The sequence below is a fragment of the Cydia amplana genome, chromosome 3 (assembly GCF_948474715.1).
Source record: "Cydia amplana chromosome 3, ilCydAmpl1.1, whole genome shotgun sequence".
NCBI lineage: Eukaryota > Metazoa > Arthropoda > Insecta > Lepidoptera > Tortricidae > Cydia > Cydia amplana.
This window is the reverse complement of record NC_086071.1, coordinates 4,466,738-4,486,710: the sequence shown is the minus strand read 5'-3', so window position 1 is coordinate 4,486,710 and position 19,973 is coordinate 4,466,738. Positions and strand designations below refer to the sequence as shown.

Sequence of the window (19,973 nt, the reverse complement as noted above, 5' to 3'; positions counted from 1 at the left end):
CTAAATGACATAACAATCCCGTGTGGTGACTGTACCTATTTATTTGTATATACATATCTGTATATGTAGAAATTACGTTTTTGAAATGATAAAAAAAATGTTCTTTGCTACGCCATTTGTTAATTTATGTATTTTACACGTCACCCTAGGCCCGTAAGTGGGATTTTCTTCCCGCTACGCGAGAAGAAAATCTCACATCCTGGCCAAGGCAAGATGTAAAAACTTTAGACAAACCACGGGCGGTAATTCGTAAAGCCCTAGATCGCATATTTATGGCCCTCACCTTCGGTTCGGGCCACAAACACCTGCGATGTGGAGTATTTACGAATTCACCTCCCTAGGTATGTAATGTACACTCGGCGTCACGGAAATCGCACACCCACGGATTTTTGTTTCAAGCCGTTATAAACCTTATGTTGTTGAAGGTAAAGTATGAGCGTGTGGGTTCATTTTAAAGAGAATTTAATCCTTCATTTAAAAACAATGCAAAAGTTCGTAAAAAGTAAAAAAAAAGCATATTTTTTAATAAGAAATAAAAATGGTATATTCATGCAAAAAAATCAACAAATTAAAACACAATAAAATCAACAAATATTGCAATACAAATGCTTAAAACTAAACTTAAAACCTAGTGTTGCCCCTTGTGGCCTTAATTACTGCCTCCATGTGAGCCTTCATGGACCTCACGAGAGTCACTATGTGCTCTTGAGGAATAGCATCCCACTCCTCAATGACGGCATCTCGAAGGTGTTCCAGGGGTCGCAGGTGCAGGATCACGTGACCGCGCCTTCCGTTTTAGCTGATCCCAAAGGTGTTTTATGGGATCCAGGTCCAGACTCCTTGCTGGCCACTGCATAACGGTGATCCCAACCTGATCAAGGTGGTCCCGAACAATCAACGCTGTGTGGGAGCGGGCGTTATCCTGCATGAATGTGAACCCAGGACCGACAAATTCGGCGTATGGAACCACATGATCCTCCAGGATCTCTGTGATGTACCGATGAGCAGTCATGGATTTCTGGCCTCGACCACCACCGGTGCCGGAAACACAAACGAGCTCGGTTTTGCCGGCGAGGGAAATGCCACCCCAAAACATACAGGATCCTCCTCCGTATCCGACGGTTTCTTCAAGACAGGTCTGTGAATAACATTTCCCTTGCCTCCTGTACCCTCTTCTGCGCCTATCGTTGCAGAAAAGACACACCCTGGTCTCACCGGAGAAGAGGATATCCTTTCATTGGTCGACCGTCCAATCCTTGTGTTCGCGAGCAAATTAACGTCTGATTCGCCGAAGCTCTGCCGTCAATTTGGGACCCGTAGCCGCTCTATGGGGCATGATCTTCTTCTCCCGCAACCTTCTCCTTACTGTAGAGACGCTCACCACCGTTCTCCGAACTGCTGGTCGCTCCTGCTGCAGCTGGACAGCGTCGGAGAAACAGTCCCGCAAACACGTCGACACAATAAAGCGGTCGTATCTCTCGGAAGTGCAGCGTTGTCCTCGGGGTCCAGGCTTCCTGGTGAAGTTTCTAGTCCTCTGGAATCGCTGAACTGCTCGTAGAACTCGGAAACGGCTTATGTTGAGCTGCCGAGCAACCGCAGACTGCGTCATTCCTAAATCCACCAGGGCTACTGCTTGAGCTGCTACTGCTTCCGTGGTATCCATTTTCTTGGAGTGTCTTCTTTCTCCAGCTGTTCCGGGATGACCCCTGTGAACTCTGGATGCCGAATGACCCATATCACACTTTTACCCCCCCTTTTAAACCTATCCAAGGTAACGCAACTAGCGACCCTTACAACGCGTATTCTAGGTGTTCTTTCAGAACGGCATAATTTCGTGATTATTATTATTTTTTCCGAAAATGCTTTATTCATGTTTTAAAGCTTATTAATTGTGCTTTTAAATGATATTAATATTGATAGGGTATAATACATATGATAAGAGCTATATTCGTTTGAAACAAAAATCAGTGGGTGTGCGATTTCCGTGACGCCGAGTGTACTACATATTTTGCAATAAATATTAAATAAAGTATCAAACAACGGGACAGGTGAAAGTAAAAAAAAAGGCTGTAAAGATAGGTACTGTAATTTTTTTTAACCTTTGCCCACCGCGTTACAGTTCAGTAAAAGTGAAATTACTTTAAAGTAGTTACAGATACACTTTCTGAACTGTGACCCGGGCAAAGTTTTATTTTACGGAACTTAACTGGTGTAAAAATTATGTTATAATTATGAGAAATCGTGCGTCGCAACGGGTTTCGCCTTCACCATGTGATCTGCCGCGGACATCCTAAAATCGTTATCTGCCTCTCTTTCGCTCCCTAGTAGGTAATTGAGAGGGAAATAGATGATCAAACGAACGATATGGTTCGCGGTAGACTCAGTTTTCCGTGCTGCACGTCATGTTGTACCTTGTAACTCGTAGTAAATGTTGCTTTTATTTTTGTAAACATTTAATACTTTGCCTTATTATAATATAAATATCAAGTCTTTATATTATGGATGTATTGATGCCATTACAAAATTAAAACCAGTATTATGCATTTTCTTGCAGTTATTTTTTACTTTACTTACCATAACGTAAAGTCTATTTTTTTATTCGGTAGACTAAAATGACATTTCATACGTTAGCTAAGATATATTTTTGTTGAACAGCATTAATGAATAGAGTCAAACAAAACAGACTCATGATAAAAATAAAATGGTTTTTAATCAACAAATGCTCGAAAAAGGGTCTTCGTATTTAACAACTTTCCAAATACAAATTATTTATTTGCTAGAATACAGTGATATGTAGATAGTGACTTAAAATTAGAAGTACAGTGTACTCTACTCCCAATTGAGCATGCATAACACATTCTAAATATACCTACATAGTTTTTGGTTATTTTTATTGTGCAAATTTTCTTTTTAAGTAGGTGCAACAGATATTCGGTATTCGGCCGAATAGTAGACAACATTCGACCGAATACCGAATATTCGGCAAAGTGGCCAATAGGCCGAATACCGAATAGTTGCCGAATATTCGTGGCATCTCTAGTTAAAATAGATCTAATCCTGATCTAACACATCTTGAATACTAGCTTAGCATAGCATATCACTCATAGAGATATCACTATTGGAAAACAACCTTTTCATGGGAAAGGAGTTAGGGACTCTGATTAAAAGGCTTGAATAATGGATAAAGGTGAAGGATATTAAAGCAAGAAGTTAAAATAACAATTAAAATAATTTTATTTCATACTATTTGGATAGAAACAGGCCATGGAGGAGTGGATGAATGATCGCTGCCATGGTAGCGTAAAACAGAATGGCGGAGTAATATAATGATGGCTGCTGGGGTCGTTTAAATGCCGCTATGCTCCAGGATCAGTGGGGCTGCAACAAACACCGTAAATTAATTATATCATCATTTTCATGCTATCACTTAGCTTCCTAGAGGCCTATAAAAAGGTCTTCAATACCATTATATTTGAGTCATTCTACCGCTGAGAGCGTCACTGGTGCACTCTCAGGTGAACATAACCAATTTTTGCAGCAAATGTGCGACCACACTGGCTGCAGGTCAGCACCCCTCCGACATAATTGTAAAGTATGGTCACAGGTGGTCTGGCTGGTATTTTAGGGTCTAAAATACTAAACATATTATTCCCAGCGTTTTAATTTTTCCTTGTGGTGACTTTCAACTCATCTTGTCTGATGTATAGCCTTTAGTATATTGTATATCGATATAAAATTATTTATAGAAATTACCTTTGGTATTACAAAACTTGAGATATGTTTAAGAACAGCATGTTTCCTCTATGCCGGCCAGAGTGCTCACAACAGTCACAACCAATCTCACTGAAGGCATAGTTTCAATTTAGTCTTTTTGTCCGGCCAGATCTTAAAATATCCTTAAGTTTAACAGAGCCATTACGTCTAAATTTTGTCTTGGTATGATTATAGCAGGGGTTTTCAAACTATGGCCCCTACTTCATGAAAAGGAAGCAGGAGAGCCAAACATTTTGATAGACATCATATCATATAATTATTATTTATTCTATATGATCTTATCGCGAAGTATATGCCAAAAGTATGTTATGTGTGCTCTTTTCCAGTCTTAAAAGTCAGAAGACAAAACTCAAAAATTAGGTAAGTTTATTAAATCATCATTTGAACACACAATTCACGTTTCTTTTCAAAAGGGCAGTCTTTGTGGTCACATTAAAGGTAATTTAATGTACATGACTTTGTTTAACTCTTTGGATTTAAAGATCTTGCCAAAAATACATGTAACTTTATATGTATTACAAAAAATGTAACACTGGAAGATGTGTATATGTACAAATTAAGGAATTAGTACATATTAGCGCTAAAATGTTTACTAACCGACTCTTATGGCAGCGCAGAGTATACAGAATGTAATAACACTATTGATAGTGTTTTCTCTAGCTTGTCGTTTCTCCTCCATGGGGTCGACCCTTTCACCAAAAGGTAAGCGGAACATTTCGAAACAATGTTAATTTAAACGAATCTCTAATCAATAAAACACTTGAGTCGTAGACCGCGTGAGCTGAGGATCTCGTTCTCGAGGAAACCGTGCTACATAATGCGAATCGAATGTGATATGACTACTTGACACTGACAGTTGAAAAGTTAGGTTATAATGCATTCACTATAAAAGTAGTAAAAGTAACACACTATCGCCACCTATCGCACCGCACCGTGACCAAACCGCGACCTTGGTGCGGTGCGATAGTGTGTTATGGCTTTAATCGACGTAGTGGTTATATATAGATGGTCAACCAAATCTTGTCAGTAAAAAAGGCGCGAAATTCAAATTTTCTACGGGACGATATCCCTTCGCGCCTACATTTTTCAAATTTGCCGCCTTTTTCTACTGTCAAGATCTGGTTGACCAAGTATAGATGTATTACTAACACTCTATGGATACTTTTGTTTGTCCGAAATAAAGAATTATTATTATATAGTTTGTCAAAGGACTGTCTCATTTCAAACATAGACAGAGATAATCATACTATCTTTGTCTTACACTAGTACTAGCACCCAAAAGAAAAGGATGAGTATAGTTTTGCTGGTTCTTACTGACTGACAAATTGGTTTGACCAACTATATTCTCTTTGCTATAATCTATTAATGAACAAGAAAAAAAAATAGGGAATATTACGCTAAACTCTGCGTAGAGGGCGCTACTAGCTAAAAACTGAGGGCCTACTGCATGCCATGCCACGAAAATTAAAATATCTGCCTCTATCACTCATGCACATTCGAGCGATAGAAATGCAGACATTTTGATTTTCGTGTTTCGCGGTAGAATCTAATAGGTATGGTTTACCATATGTGCTGGTGCTGCACTCTGGCGGCTGAACATTGTAGTAATAGGTACCGGTATCACAGATTAGGTATATAATAGTTCTTCCGGACCTTCCGGTATACATTTACATATGAACGCTTTAGTACTTAAGTAATTTTATTGTGCCGTATAGAGCCCTCGCGATGGGAGCAGCAGGCGTATGGCTATACGAAATGAATGGCGGGCAGCAATAAATGCCAACGTAACCGAATTTGAATCGCGACGGCGCTTAGAGGGATGCCAAGCGTGACGAAGTAAAAGCCAGACCGCCTGCGGCAAGCGGCAATACATACACAAATGGTGTGCTCACGGGCCCGAATGTTCGCGAACTTTAAGTAACAAGATAGGCTACGTCAGCCACTTGCGAGCACACCAGAGACAGCAACGGAGTTGATAGCAGTCGCCGCCGTGGCCGAATCGGCCGTGGAGTTATTTATTTATTTATTTATTTATGTTAGGAGAACCAACAGCTTTAAAACTTACAATAGACAACAAGATTAAAACAGGAAGCCAATTATAGGAACTCACAGGTAGTTACAAAGTATTAAATTTACCTACAACTAATGCTAGCACCTACGCACACACACATGCGTACAAAAAGAGAGAGAGAATTATTATTAATTTTATTGCTTCAAAATTCTAAAACAACTTCTTAAGTTTTGTAATTATTAATTACTGGCTCTGAATATCAATATGTCTCCAATAAAACACATACCAGCCGGCAGCCACCTAAATAGGGGAACCATCAGTGAGAAACTAATAAGGAAATAGAAGTTCTTAAATATATGATAATTCTCAAGAGGGCGCTGTTATTCTCATGTATAGGGTGACAATTCAGTGTAGTATGAAAAAATTAGTTCCAGTGAAATTCCGCAACATGGCGCACCCTCAATAGATCCTGGTTCACCTTTAGGTAGGTAGGTACTGCTAGGTATCGATAAATTCATGTATTTTTATGTCACAGAATAAGATTCACGATATGATGGCGCTTTTTAACGAGACCGAGAGACTCTAGCACTGGGACAAGAAAACGGCTAGTAGGTAGATATCACTGCCATCCCTTTTATTGCTTTATTTTCTCGTGATTTTTACCCCATATGACGCAGTGTTATCGTGACGATAACAGTGATATCTGCTCGGTAAGACAAGAAAGGCTTGAAAGGGCACGTATAGGTGTTTACACAGAATGAAGGAACGGCGTGTCGATCGCGGCATGAATATTCATCATTCATCGGGCCGTGAGGGATGATTTTGCGCACATTTTACTCGCGATGTGGCCACCAAGTACGAGCTGTCTGAGGGCCTACCGCGAACCACGTTCGACGTGTTGCCTCTCTGTCGCACTTGTAAATTCGTACGTATGTGTGACAGGGAGGCAACACGTCGAACGTGGTTCGCGGTAGGCCCTCTGACCGGGCGGGCTTTTCGGTCGCCAAACACAGTCTGTAGGCCTAGCACACAGAGGAGCGCGAGAGTATCTTGCCCGCGAGATAAACTACCTATCTTTTTCTAACTGTATTAATTAAAGAGGGATAGGTAGTCTATTTTGAGGGCGAGATAGTGTCGCGCCACTCCATAGAAATGTAAGTGTAATGTTACTTATTTACCTGTCGCAAGAAAGCAGAAAGTGTTCGGCGAAAGGATATATCATAATATATTTTTCACCACACCAGCTGGTAAAGGTTCCCTTGTTTGTTCAAAAACTGATAAGAAAGTTGCATTTTATTCACATGTGACGCAAAATAATCAAATGCAAATTTTGAATTGTTTTGTTATGTTTGCTGAGATGATGATTTTGAATGATAAAAATATTTATTCATTTTGAATCGATTTGGTTTGATTTTTTTTTAATTTAAAATTTGAATTTTCCTTGTTTTGGTGTGTTGAAAAATTTTGTATTTCTCTCGGTGGCAAAACCGTGTAACCCTCGCAACGCTCAAGATTCCATTTAGAGAGGTTAGACAACTTTGGCCCCTTGTTAAACAAATAACGCTATAATATTGTTTCGGCAATACCTAAAGCGCATAGAAACGACGGCGGCCCGTGACCTTCAACCTGGCTCGCGCCTAGCGACCCGCGCGCCCATCCCCGGCTGCGATGCACCTACCACGAGTACCATGACGTCACATACATGTTATCGCGTCATGTCACCAGCAGCCAATGAGAAGCATACATCAGATATGTCGTGATCGACAGCCAATGGTGTAGCGGCTCGTCATCCCTGCGCGCACCAATGACGACACAGGATGACACTTACAATTTGCATATCACTCTCAACTAGCTACCACGTAGCCCATACCTATCTTTTTGTTGCTCATTTTTTTTATATATTTAATGTACGTAAAAACAATGTAAAATCCCGAATTAAATGTAGTTAATTCGAAGAACCTGCTGCCTTCGTCATTTCATCAACCTGCCATCCACATCAGCGCAAATCCTGGCCATCAGCCCCAACGTATGTCTATACGCGCAGACATAAATTTGGTCCTTCGAGCCGGATATCAACCAGCCTTGGATCCATGGATTGGGTGTGAGAACGCATCGGCAGAGTGCTGTAACGACCAGAGTCATCATCGGCAGCGGTGAAGATCTTCGGTGAGACGAGCCAGCTTACCTATCCTACCTTTCCCTTTTACGCTTGCGTCATACCGTGCTTTTCTCAATTCCAGTGCTTGTGCTTTCGTTGTGACCCTATCGCACGTCGTCGAGTCGACCTTCGCAAAAGTCTGCAAGCAGCCCGCGTCAGCTTTGCTTTACGCGATTTTAGCTCAGACACAGTGTATGGTGAAATGCTCGGAGAAAGCTAACGAACCTAAAGTGCAAGCTCCTAATAATTTAGCGCAAACAGTTCGGCTCCCCGTCATTTCTTTACCTACTTTCGACGGATCTTATGAACACTGGTTACAATTCCGTGACACATTTTCGTCCCTAGTGCACAACTCGCAAGAAATAACCAGCATTCAAAAGTTCCATTACTTAAAATCATCGCTCAAAGGTAATGCGCTTCTTGTTATCGATTCGCTTGAATTTTCGGCAGATAATTACGCGATTGCTTGGGAATTGCTACTGAATCGGTATGACAATAGTAGATTGCTAGTGCACAATCACGTAAAGGCATTATTTTCTATACAATCGCTTAACAAAGAATCGCCGGCACTGTTAAGAAAGTTATTAGATACAGTTTTAAAGAATTTACGCGCTTTAAAAATGCTCGGTGAGCCCACAGAAAGTTGGGATACACTAATCATTTATTTAGTTGTCTCTAAATTAGATTCCACTACCGAACGTGAGTGGGAGCAATATAAAAGCACTTTATTACCAGTGTCGAACGAAAACAAAACCGCGCTCAAGGTAGATGATTTGCTAAAATTCATTCGCGACCGCGCCGATATGTTAGAAACCTTGTTGGTTACGCACAGCCGGTCTAACTCAAATAGCACTTATCCGCAGCATGATGCTAAAAAATCATACACTCAAAACACGCACACGGCTCCAAAGGTTCACTGCAATGTTGTTACCGAAAAGTCCGTGGACAAATCTCACTCCAAACAAATACCTAACAAAAAATTATGTTTGATGTGTAACGGTAAACATCCTTTGTATTCGTGTCAAGCATTCATTGATTTAACTTTGCAAGATAAATTAAAGTTAGTTCGCGATAAATGTTTGTGTGAGAATTGTTTACGAACAGGGCATGCGTCCAGTGAATGCCGATATGGCCCGTGTAGGAAGTGTAACAAAAAACACAATTCCATAATTCACGAGGACGAGAAGGAAGGTGCCAGTGACAAGCGCTCCGTAGCATTGCTGGCAACAGACAACGCATCAAGGTCGCCCTCCTCCTCCTCCTCGATCCCTGATAATAATGTCGCACACGCACAACACGTATTGCAGGTATCGAACGCACACATAGACGAAGACTTATACGCGCGATTGTCTTCGAAGCGTCCTGTAATTTTAGCAACCGCTATTGTCGAAATCCTAGATAGTTACGGTAATTATCATAAAACGCGAGTGATTCTCGATAATGGGAGCGAAGGTTGTCTAATTACCGAAGCGTTGTTCAACAAATTAAACCCGCCATCTATACAGTCCACAGAAGAACTAAATGGTATCATGAATTTAGCTACACATAGTTCGCGAGTATGTGAAATAAAAATAAATTCACTTGTTACCGATTTTAAAACGCGATTACAATGTCGAGTTTTACCGCAGTTAACCTCGTCATTGCCTACGTTTCCGAGCAAACGTAATCAATACCGCATTCCAGACAACGTACGTCTGTCAGATCCTAACTTTTATGAAAGTCAGCCTGTTGAGGTACTTATAGGAGCTGACCTATTCTGGGAGCTCCTCGAAGGGATAGTTGAGATAAAGCGCTTAACAAACGGATCATTCTTAGTAAATACGAAGCTAGGATGGATCGTTTCGGGTCCCGTCTCCTCTAATACGCGCAACACCAAGCCTATTAATTGTAATTTTATGCAATCTCTTGACGCGCCATCATTAGATAATCAATTACGTAGGTTTTGGGAAATAGAGGAGGTGCAGGTAAACAACAAATCGCACGATTCGCGCAGCGAAGAGGAAATTGCATGCGAAGACCATTTTGTCAAAACGACCACCCGTCTCGAGGATGGTAGGTTTTGCGTGCAACTTCCTCTCAAAGAACCTCCCGAAACTCTCGGTGACTCATTCGCGCAAGCAAAAAGACGCTTTATGTCGTTGGAAAAACGTCTCAATCGCGATCCAGTATATAAAGGCATGTACAGCGACTTTATAAAAGAATATCTCGCGTTAGGTCATATGAAACGAGTATATACCTACGGAACCCCTAATTACTTTCTGGCCCACCATGGTGTATATCGTGCACATGCACAAAAAACACGTCTTAGAGTCGTATACGACGCTAGCGCCCCCACGACCAGTGGCAAATCGCTGAACGACATACAACGCGTAGGCGCGCCTATACAAGGCGATTTGATAGCTATATTGTTAAGATTCCGCGAAAATAGGTTTGTTGCATGCGCCGACATCGAAAAACATTATAGACAAGTCTTAATTGACGAATCTCAACGCGACTTACAACTTATTTTATGGCGCGATAATCCAAGCGACGACCTTGACATATATCAGCTGAGTACCGTTACATACGGCACGGCGGCCGCTGCCTTCCTCAGTTGCAGGTGTCTAAAACAATTGGCGCTAGAATGTACAGATCCTGAAGTAGCTAGAACGATTAGAGACGACTTTTACGTAGACGATCTCATCTCTGGATCGTCTACAATTCCCGAATTGCTACGAATTTGTGATGAAACCGCGAAAGTTTTAAGTTCTGGTTGCTTCCCATTACGAAAATGGGTTTTTAACTTCGATTGTACCGACCAACGTTATAATGATGATACGTCGTCAAAAGAGTTATCATTAGGCGAACACGCGCATAGTAAGACTTTAGGTCTTGGTTGGTACAACAAAAGTGACGAATTGTTCTACCATACGCGACACGAGCCAGATCCTAAACCTGTCACGAAACGCATAATATTATCCACGGCATCACAGGTTTTTGATCCGCTCGGATTATTAAGTCCAATGATAATTATCGCCAAATGTTTATTACAACGGCTGTTTTTATTAAAGGTTGATTGGGACGCAGCGGTACCCGATGACGTCACGCAAGCCTGGCACCGCTTCGTAAACAACCTGACTATTTTGCCTAGTATTCGCATACCACGGCATGTTATGTGCAATTATCCTATATGTATAGATTTGCATATATTTTCAGACGCAAGCCAAGTAGCTTATGGCACTTGCGCCTATTTACGCACGATTGATGATAAATCAGCTGTTACCGTCCGGTTGCTATGCTCGAAAAGTAAAGTGGCCCCAATTTCGCCTCCTTTGAGTACGCCTCGACTGGAGCTGTCTGCGTGTTTGTTAGGCGCGAGGTTATATAATAAAATAAAAGAATCGTTACGCGCGAAATTCAACCGAGTAATATTTCATACCGATTCAACCATTGTATTGAGTTGGCTCCGAATGCAGCCTAATTTACTAAAACCTTTCGTCCAAAATAGGGTTGCGGAAATCCACGAAATCACGAAGGATCATTCGTGGCATCACGTTAGCGGCAAGTGCAACCCGGCCGATTTGGTTTCTAGGGGAGTACAGTTGGACGCACTTCGCACCTCCAGTCTCTGGTGGAATGGTCCCGACTTCCTTCACGACATTAATTATAATGCTCAGTCTGTAGATCCGTCATTGTTGCCAGACGAGTCCCAGATACCCGAACGTAAAACAAATCCTATGACTAGTCTGGTATGCAACGACAATAATAATAATATACTATTTACATTCGACAGGTTTTCTCAGTTCAACCGTATGCAGCGCGCGGCCGGGTACGTACTTCGCTTCATTCATAACTCGCGCAATAAAGATGCACGTCGAACCGGTGCGCTCACTGTAGATGAACTGAGGGAATCTGAGATATTACTCGCGCGCTTATCGCAATTGGAGTCATTATCGGATGTTCACAACGCATTGTCAAAGAACAAATGTATCGCAAAGGGGTTTTTAGCCAAATTAAATTTGTTCATTGACAATAATAAGCTTATTAGAGTCGGAGGAAGACTTACAAATTCTTCGAGGTTTGATTACGATAAGAAACACCCGATATTACTTTCTAGTAAGCACCATTTTACTATTTTATTGTTCCGATATGAACATAAAAGATTATTGCACGCGGGACCGCAGCATATATTGTTCTCGCTTCGCGAGGCCTGGTGGCCCATAAGCGGTAGGAATCTCGCTAGGAAAGTGGTTCACAGCTGCGTTGTTTGCGCTCGTTTCAAAGGTAAAACGCTAACTCCTATTATGGGTAATTTACCGTCAGAGCGATTAGAACCCGGTTTCGCGTTTGTCAATTGCGCTGTGGACTATGCAGGTCCATTTTACATTTTAAACCGCAAAGGTCGGGGAGCCACGACTGTTAAGGCGTATTTGTGTATATTTATATGCTTTGCTACACGCGCAGTTCACTTAGAGTTGGTTACCGATCTCTCTTCGGAAGCTTACCTTCTGGCGTTGAAAAGGTTCATTTCGCGTCGTGGTAAACCTTCAAAAATATTTTCAGACAACGGACGGAACTTTGTAGGTCTTATGAATGATTTTTCAAAGTTTTTAAAATCATGTTCAGGCGAAATAAAAGAATACGCGAACTCGCATAAAATTAAATTTATTATGACGCCACCTTATGCTAGTCATTTTGCCGGCCTGGTCGAGGCTGGTGTTAAGAGTTGCAAGCACCACTTGCGACGTGTGATAGGTGATGTCAAGCTAACTTACGAACATTTTAGCACGATTTTGACCCAATGCGAAGCCATCCTGAATTCCAGGCCTTTGAGTCCTTTGTCCTCAGACCCGCAAGACTACACCCCTTTAACCCCGGCTCATTTCCTGGTTGGACGTCCGCTGACAGCTCCTGCGTGCGCTGACCTCATCGGCGCGCCCGTGCACCGTCTGTCACGATACCAGCGAGTGGAGCAAATGCGACAACATTTCTGGGCCAGGTGGTCGAAGGAGTTCATATCCGAGCTGCAGGTCAGGACAAAGTGGACGCGAAATATGGACGACCTAAAGGTGGACACCCTCGTCTTGATCAAGGAAGACCATGCTCCGCCCCTCAAATGGAGCTTAGGGCGAATCACCAAGACTTTCCCGGGCAAGGACGGCGTCTCCCGAGTAGCCGATATACGCACATCCCGCGGCACTGTACGCCGAGCGTTTTCGAAAATCTGCCCGCTACCTACGCATGATGACTAACTTAATCGTCTCATCTTCACATTGGAAGTTGACTCTTCCAAGGCCGGGAGCTTATGTTTCGGCAATACCTAAAGCGCATAGAAACGACGGCGGCCCGTGACCTTCAACCTGGCTCGCGCCTAGCGACCCGCGCGCCCATCCCCGGCTGCGATGCACCTACCACGAGTACCATGACGTCACATACATGTTATCGCGTCATGTCACCAGCAGCCAATGAGAAGCATACATCAGATATGTCGTGATCGACAGCCAATGGTGTAGCGGCTCGTCATCCCTGCGCGCACCAATGACGACACAGGATGACACTTACAATTTGCATATCACTCTCAACTAGCTACCACGTAGCCCATACCTATCTTTTTGTTGCTCATTTTTTTTATATATTTAATGTACGTAAAAACAATGTAAAATCCCGAATTAAATGTAGTTAATTCGAAGAACCTGCTGCCTTCGTCATTTCATCAACCTGCCATCCACATCAGCGCAAATCCTGGCCATCAGCCCCAACGTATGTCTATACGCGCAGACAAATATAATATGATTATTCCTAGTCCTGTCTTAGAATACAATCTTCGTAGATTAGGTAGGTACCTACATATCTTGAAAATCCTAAAACATATCTCGTCCCAGCCTCTTATATTGATTAGGCCCGGTTAATAAAATGCTGATTCACGAATGCGAGTGAGCAGCTTCTTCCAGTCCATTTCACTTTTATTTTCAAACTTCCAATTCGGTGGGTCGAGCGATTGAACCTATTATTACGAATGACTTTACTTACTGGTGGGTGAACAGGAAAATATTCAGCCTATGACGACGATTAAATATTATATTATTTAAATAATTTTGGAACATGAACGCAGCGGTAATCTACATATTACGGTTTCACAGAAACGTTAAATTCTTAACAACGAGAACCACGTCAAAGTAAAAGCTCAGCTTGCGATATTATTCTCTGCAGCAGTGGTGGATTTGCAGTTCTGGCCGCCCCCCTATGCTATGCGGCCCTGTAGCAACTGGTAGCCGCCCCTTTCTCAGCACCCATCATATACGAGGGGTGTTCAAAATATTCTCGGTATGAGAATGAAAACAAACAAGTACGAAAAGTTTGATATTTTTATTTTTCAATACACTCCCCCCCTATGTTCATACACTTAAAAGATCGATCAATTATTTTTTTTAATCCCTCGTAAAAATATTTTTTATCTTTCGTGTAAAAATGCTCCTCCACTGCCGCCTTCAATGCTTCATCGTCAGAAAATTTATTTCCACGCAGATCCTTTTTAAGATTGGGGAGCAAAAAGAAGTAGCTGGGGGCTAAGTCCGGACTATACGGTGGGTGAGTAACAGTTTTAAACCCACATTCAACAATAGCTGCCTTGGCAATATGAGCAGTATGGACGGGGGCGTTGTCATGCAGAATCAGAATACCTTTGGTTAACTTTCCTCGCCTCTTTTCTTTAATTACATCCTTTAATTGACGTAGAATGTTAGCGTAGTACTGTCCTGTGATATTTACACCTTTTTCTTTATAATCGATTAGTAATACTCCTTCACAATCCCAAAATATCGTGGCCATGACCTTGCCAGCTGAAGGGATGACCTTGAACTTCTTGGGATGAGCTGAACCCTTAATGTGCCACTGCATGGACTCTTGTTTACTCTCTGGGTCATAATGATGAACCCAGGTTTCATCTCCAGTAACTATTCTTTGCAGCACCTCATCAGGATTTTCACCGCACAGGTCAATAAAATCGGAACAACAAGCTACACGCATGTCTTTTTGAAGCCGAGTCAGCATTCGCGGAACCCATCTTGCACTTACTTTTGACATATTAAGATGGTCATGTATAATATCATGTACGGTACCAATAGAGAGATTGGTTACTTGTGCTATAGATTTTACCTTCACTCGACCATCTTCCAATATAAGTTTTTCCACTTTATCAATATTTTCTTGTGAAGTAGCTACTACAGGCCGGCCAGGTCTAGGGTCATCTTCAATACTCTCCCTTCCGCGTTTAAACTCGCTTGACCACTTTTGAATGGTAGATAAAGAAGGAGCAGACTCACGGTAAACACAATCCATTTCCTCTTTTATGGTTTTTTGATTTTTACCCTGTTTTGTCAAGAATTTTATCACGCATCGATGTTATAATTTAGTTAACATTGTCAATTCGCACATGATGTTCATGTTTGTTCAGCAATTGCAGAAAAACAAAAGACCATCTCGGTTCGAATTATACTTTTTTTTAATGTCAATGAATAAACCTTAGCGGCCAGTAACGAAAGAAATTTTAGAAGAGGTCGTAAGATATCAATACCGAGAATATTTTGAACGCCCCTCGTAGGTGCATTGCCGCTTTGCTGCCGCCCCTAATGTCTTGCCTTGCCGCTCTAGACTCGGGCCTAGCGCAAATCCGATACTTACGGGTTATCGGCTAGTCCCGATTTAGGGTCAAACTAGTAGGTACATTAATAGGAATAATGAGGTAGTATATCAAATTTGATTCAACTTTTATACTTTGTCACTCATGTACCTATATAAAATGCAACCATCTCAATAGTTTTTTGAGGTAAATATAAAGAGAGCCTTTACGGTGCGGGGAAAATACATTTTAAACAATAGAGTGTGTGCGGAAAGAGAAGTTTCGTGGAATGTATGGAGCCCAATACACTCCACGACTCTTCTCTTTCCGAACAGACTCTACAAATACCTATTATAGCTCAACGTTAGCTTGCCGATAAAACGCGTTGCACTAACATATGAACCGAAGGCTACCGTAAAATGGGGTGAGTAGGCGCAAAACTGACATTCAAACCTCGATAACATTTTATTTTTACATATGCAAACTGAATGGTGTATATAATAAGTGTTCCGGACGTTTGTATTTTAGTTTTTATCTTATTTTGGGTAGTTCCATTTCATAACTTTGACGATAAAGAGGAAAACCCACTTCACCCCGTAGTGCCTCGTATTTGGGGTGAGAGGGCTTTTCATACAAAGGTGATTTTGGAAGAATGTTGGATCGATTTTTTTTTATTATGCGTATTACTATAGCTCCATTTTAAATTGGAATACATTATTTTTGTAGCAGTAGCCTTAAAATCCCTTCTCACCCCCCTCTCAAACCTTCTCTCCCCATTCATAACCCACCTCTCCCCGCGAAACCTACTCACCCCGTTTTACCGGTTTTACGGTAGGTGCTTATACACGTATAATAAAAATAAATTGCAACCAACGCGGCGCGATATTTGATATAATACGGGGGGAACCTAATTCTACAGAGAGCATTGACTGTTGTTTTGTACACACGTTCAAAGTTGTAAGCGGGCTACTTACAAAAATTTGTTGACTTCCATAAAGTGTACCCCGACACGCATAACAGCAGTAACAGCCATCGCTAAAGCACTTTGGATTTGGAATTTATTGCACGAGAATACGGTAAACAATTGAACGTGTTTTCCTACGACTTTTACGGATGTTATGCGTGGCAGGGCAATACTGTGCTGTCTTTAAAGTTACAGGTACACGTTTTGGCACTCCAGGGCAGGGATCGGAACCGGTTTTTTGCAAAAACTTCGAAATAACCATATTTTTCGAATTATTTTATACTCGAAATGTAGGACTCAGTTGTGTGTTTAGGTAACGACTTCGTATTATTAGATTGCCCAATTAGAAATGAAGTAATTAGCAAAGAACGAAAAAATACCGTTTCCGTTCCCATACAAAAAATACCGGTATCCGATCCCTGCTCCAGGGTATTCTGCGAGTCATAATAAAAAAACCGGCCAAGTGCGAGTCGGACTCGCCCATGAAGGGTTCCGTAATTTATGACGTATTAAAAAATCTACTTACTAGATTTCGTTCAAACCAATTTTCAGTGGAAGTTTGCATGGTAATGTACATCATAATATATTTTTTTTAGTTTTATCATCCTCTTATTTTAGAAATTACACACATTTTACCACTTTGGAAGTGTCTCTCGCGCAAACTATTCAGTTCAGAAAAAAATGATATTTGGAAACCTCAATATCATACATACATACACTCTCTCTGTGACATACGGATGGACGGACGGACGGACGGACGGACGGACAGACGGACAGACGGACGGACGGACGGACGGACAGACGGACAGACAGACAGACAGACAGACAGACAGACAGACAGACAGACAGACATGACGAATCCATAAAGTTTCCGTTTTTTGCCATTGTACCCTAAAATACGTGCGTAGGTTTAACTCTAGAAATTTTAAACGAAACAATAGGTACATATTTATATATATATATATATATATATATATATATATATATATATATATATATATATATATACCTACTTAACTACTTAATTCAGAGACAATAAAACAGCGCGTTAAGTTAAGTAGGTACATATATCTATTTATCCTACTTGCAGGCCTTATATTTTTGTAAAATGCAGACTTATTGGAATTTATTGATTTATTTATTTTTTCTCACCCTCTTCTGTGTTCTTCGTGTAACATAACCTAACCTTCCCGTAAACCTACGCAAATTAATCACTAATAAAGGTACCTATATAGTCTACACTTATGGGTCATAAAGCCAGTGACCCAGTGGACCTCCGGAGTTGATGCATTAATTATAAATGCCCTGTGATGAGTTTACTTTAAGTATACGAACTTGCGCAACCTTTAGGGATTGTCTCTGACCCCGGTGCTCGAGGACATCTTTATAGAAGTCAACTGTTTAATGATGAATCTTGATGTTTTACTGACATGTTTTTTTCAATATTTTTATTAAGGGACATTCCATTACTTATAAATAGATACTTTAGATTCTTATAAACGACCATGTAAAACATACTTAATAAATCCTCACGTGCCCTCAATGTGCGCGGGAGTTCACCTCGAAGATCGGCTACGTCAGCCATCTTCGGGCGCACGAGCGCCGAGCAAACTAGGAGTCGTAGTGGTCGCCATGGCCGAAATCGGCCGGAAGGATCATCATCATCATCATCATCACTTAATAAAATAAACGATTAGGTACAACCTGAAATAGATGTCATATATTAAAGAAACAGTAATGAAGCCCTCCAGTGGTGAAGGCTGGATTCAAACCGGTGTCCAGGGATCGGATACCGGTATTTTTTGTATGGGAACGGAAACGGTATTTTTTCGTTCTTTGCTAATTACTTCATTTCTAATTGGGCAATCTAATAATACGAAGTCGTTACCTAAACACACAACTGAGTCCTACATTTCGAGTATAAAATAATTCGAAAAATATGGTTATTTCGAAGTTTTTGCAAAAAACCGGTTCCGATCCCTGCCGGTGTCTTTAACTAACACACTTAGGCCACTAGGTACGCCACGGCGTAACCGGTCCCAATGTCTCGACTATATGCCATCTTAGTAAGACAAAGGTGTCTTCAACCAACCAGGTGACCAACTCTAAGGGCGAGCAGCGCTTGCACCTCCTATACGAATCCCTTACGGAATTATGATATATCTATACCTATGTATTGTATGTAAATAATTTGATTTGTTCCCAAAGTTATGTACCTAAACGATTACCAATTAATGCGTTGAGTGTTGAGTTCTATGTACCTACATATTAACATCTCGCTTTGAACTACGGCTGCTATCTTCCTCTTTAGTTCTTACTCTTGCGGTAAAAGATAAGCTTTTTTAGGATCTGTCTAGAAGTACCTGAAAATGTTAACCTTCGTTTATAACAGCTCAAGCCTAAAAAGTGCAGTTCTTTGAAACACCAGACACTGAAAGCTATCACATTGCTTTGAAGATAGCTCTTAATACGGGCGCTTGCACTAAATTAAAAAGGTCGAGAAGCGTTCTGTCTTTGTGCGCCTTTTATTTCTGGTATCATGAACTTCACAAACAGCCCCTGCACAGGTACGAGTGTCGTCATAAAATGTTTAATTCTCAAGCGGTTCCTTGCGAACAAATGTGAGTCGCTAACCCTACCTGCTGGGCTCATCTGATCACATGGCACAGCGCACACGATCAAAGCCGCTCGTCCCCTTCTGTGCGATCGACTGTGTGCTCGAATTCAATGAATTAACTCGTATGACACACTTGTTCAAATTGCCTTCTAGTTCACAGGTTATGATCATAATCAAACCTGTTTTTGTAAAGGCACCGGTTGAGGGTATTTTATAACGTCGCTGGAAGACAGTTCCAATATTATTGTAAAAGTTTAGGGAAGGGTTGCCGTAACAGGATTACAGGATTAAGAGGGTAGTGAGTAGAAAACACTCCTAAATTATATATAATTAATAAAATAATCAGTATATAACCAAACACCAATATTTTTTTTTCTCATCATGATGATATTGCATTGCCATCGTATGGTCATAATGCAGGGTTATTACAATTAGGAGTATAGACGATTAGTTACAAAACATTAGATATGCATCCCTATCCTTGTGTCGCTGTAGTTAGAAACAAATAACGATATTCGTCCGTCATCGTTAAACTAGCCGATCCGATTGTCAGTGGTAACCATAACCAGAAGCTAAAGTATTAAACTATTTGTGAAGTGCTCTATATACTAGAATCAGCCTGGATATTTCAATATGAATAGCTTGTGCAAATTGGCCCAGTTCCCTAGCTAAATTTAGTTTTAGATCAGCTAAACTGTTCTAGTATGAAAGAAAAATTGCAGCGCACAGTATTATTTAAGCTTAGCGGAATCAATTTGTATTCGCGCAATCGCAACCGCGGTGCACGATGGCGGCATGCATAGAATAACTTGGAGCATTTCATTTTATAAGTTTTAAGGTTTGGAGTTGCAC

General features: G+C 41.2%; 2 long non-coding RNA genes across 2 annotated transcripts in view; both read right to left on the bottom strand.

The window, feature by feature from the left end:
- LOC134662410 (uncharacterized) overlaps positions 1-19,973 on the bottom strand; it is a 179,538-nt gene that overhangs the window by 139,699 nt on the left and 19,866 nt on the right. The window lies entirely within an intron of this gene.
- On the bottom strand, positions 3,211-4,583 carry LOC134662892 (uncharacterized). Its single transcript, XR_010098102.1, has 2 exons — positions 4,372-4,583; positions 3,211-3,378 (listed from the first exon to the last, which is right to left on the bottom strand). It is a non-coding gene; the product is annotated as an uncharacterized LOC134662892 (long non-coding RNA).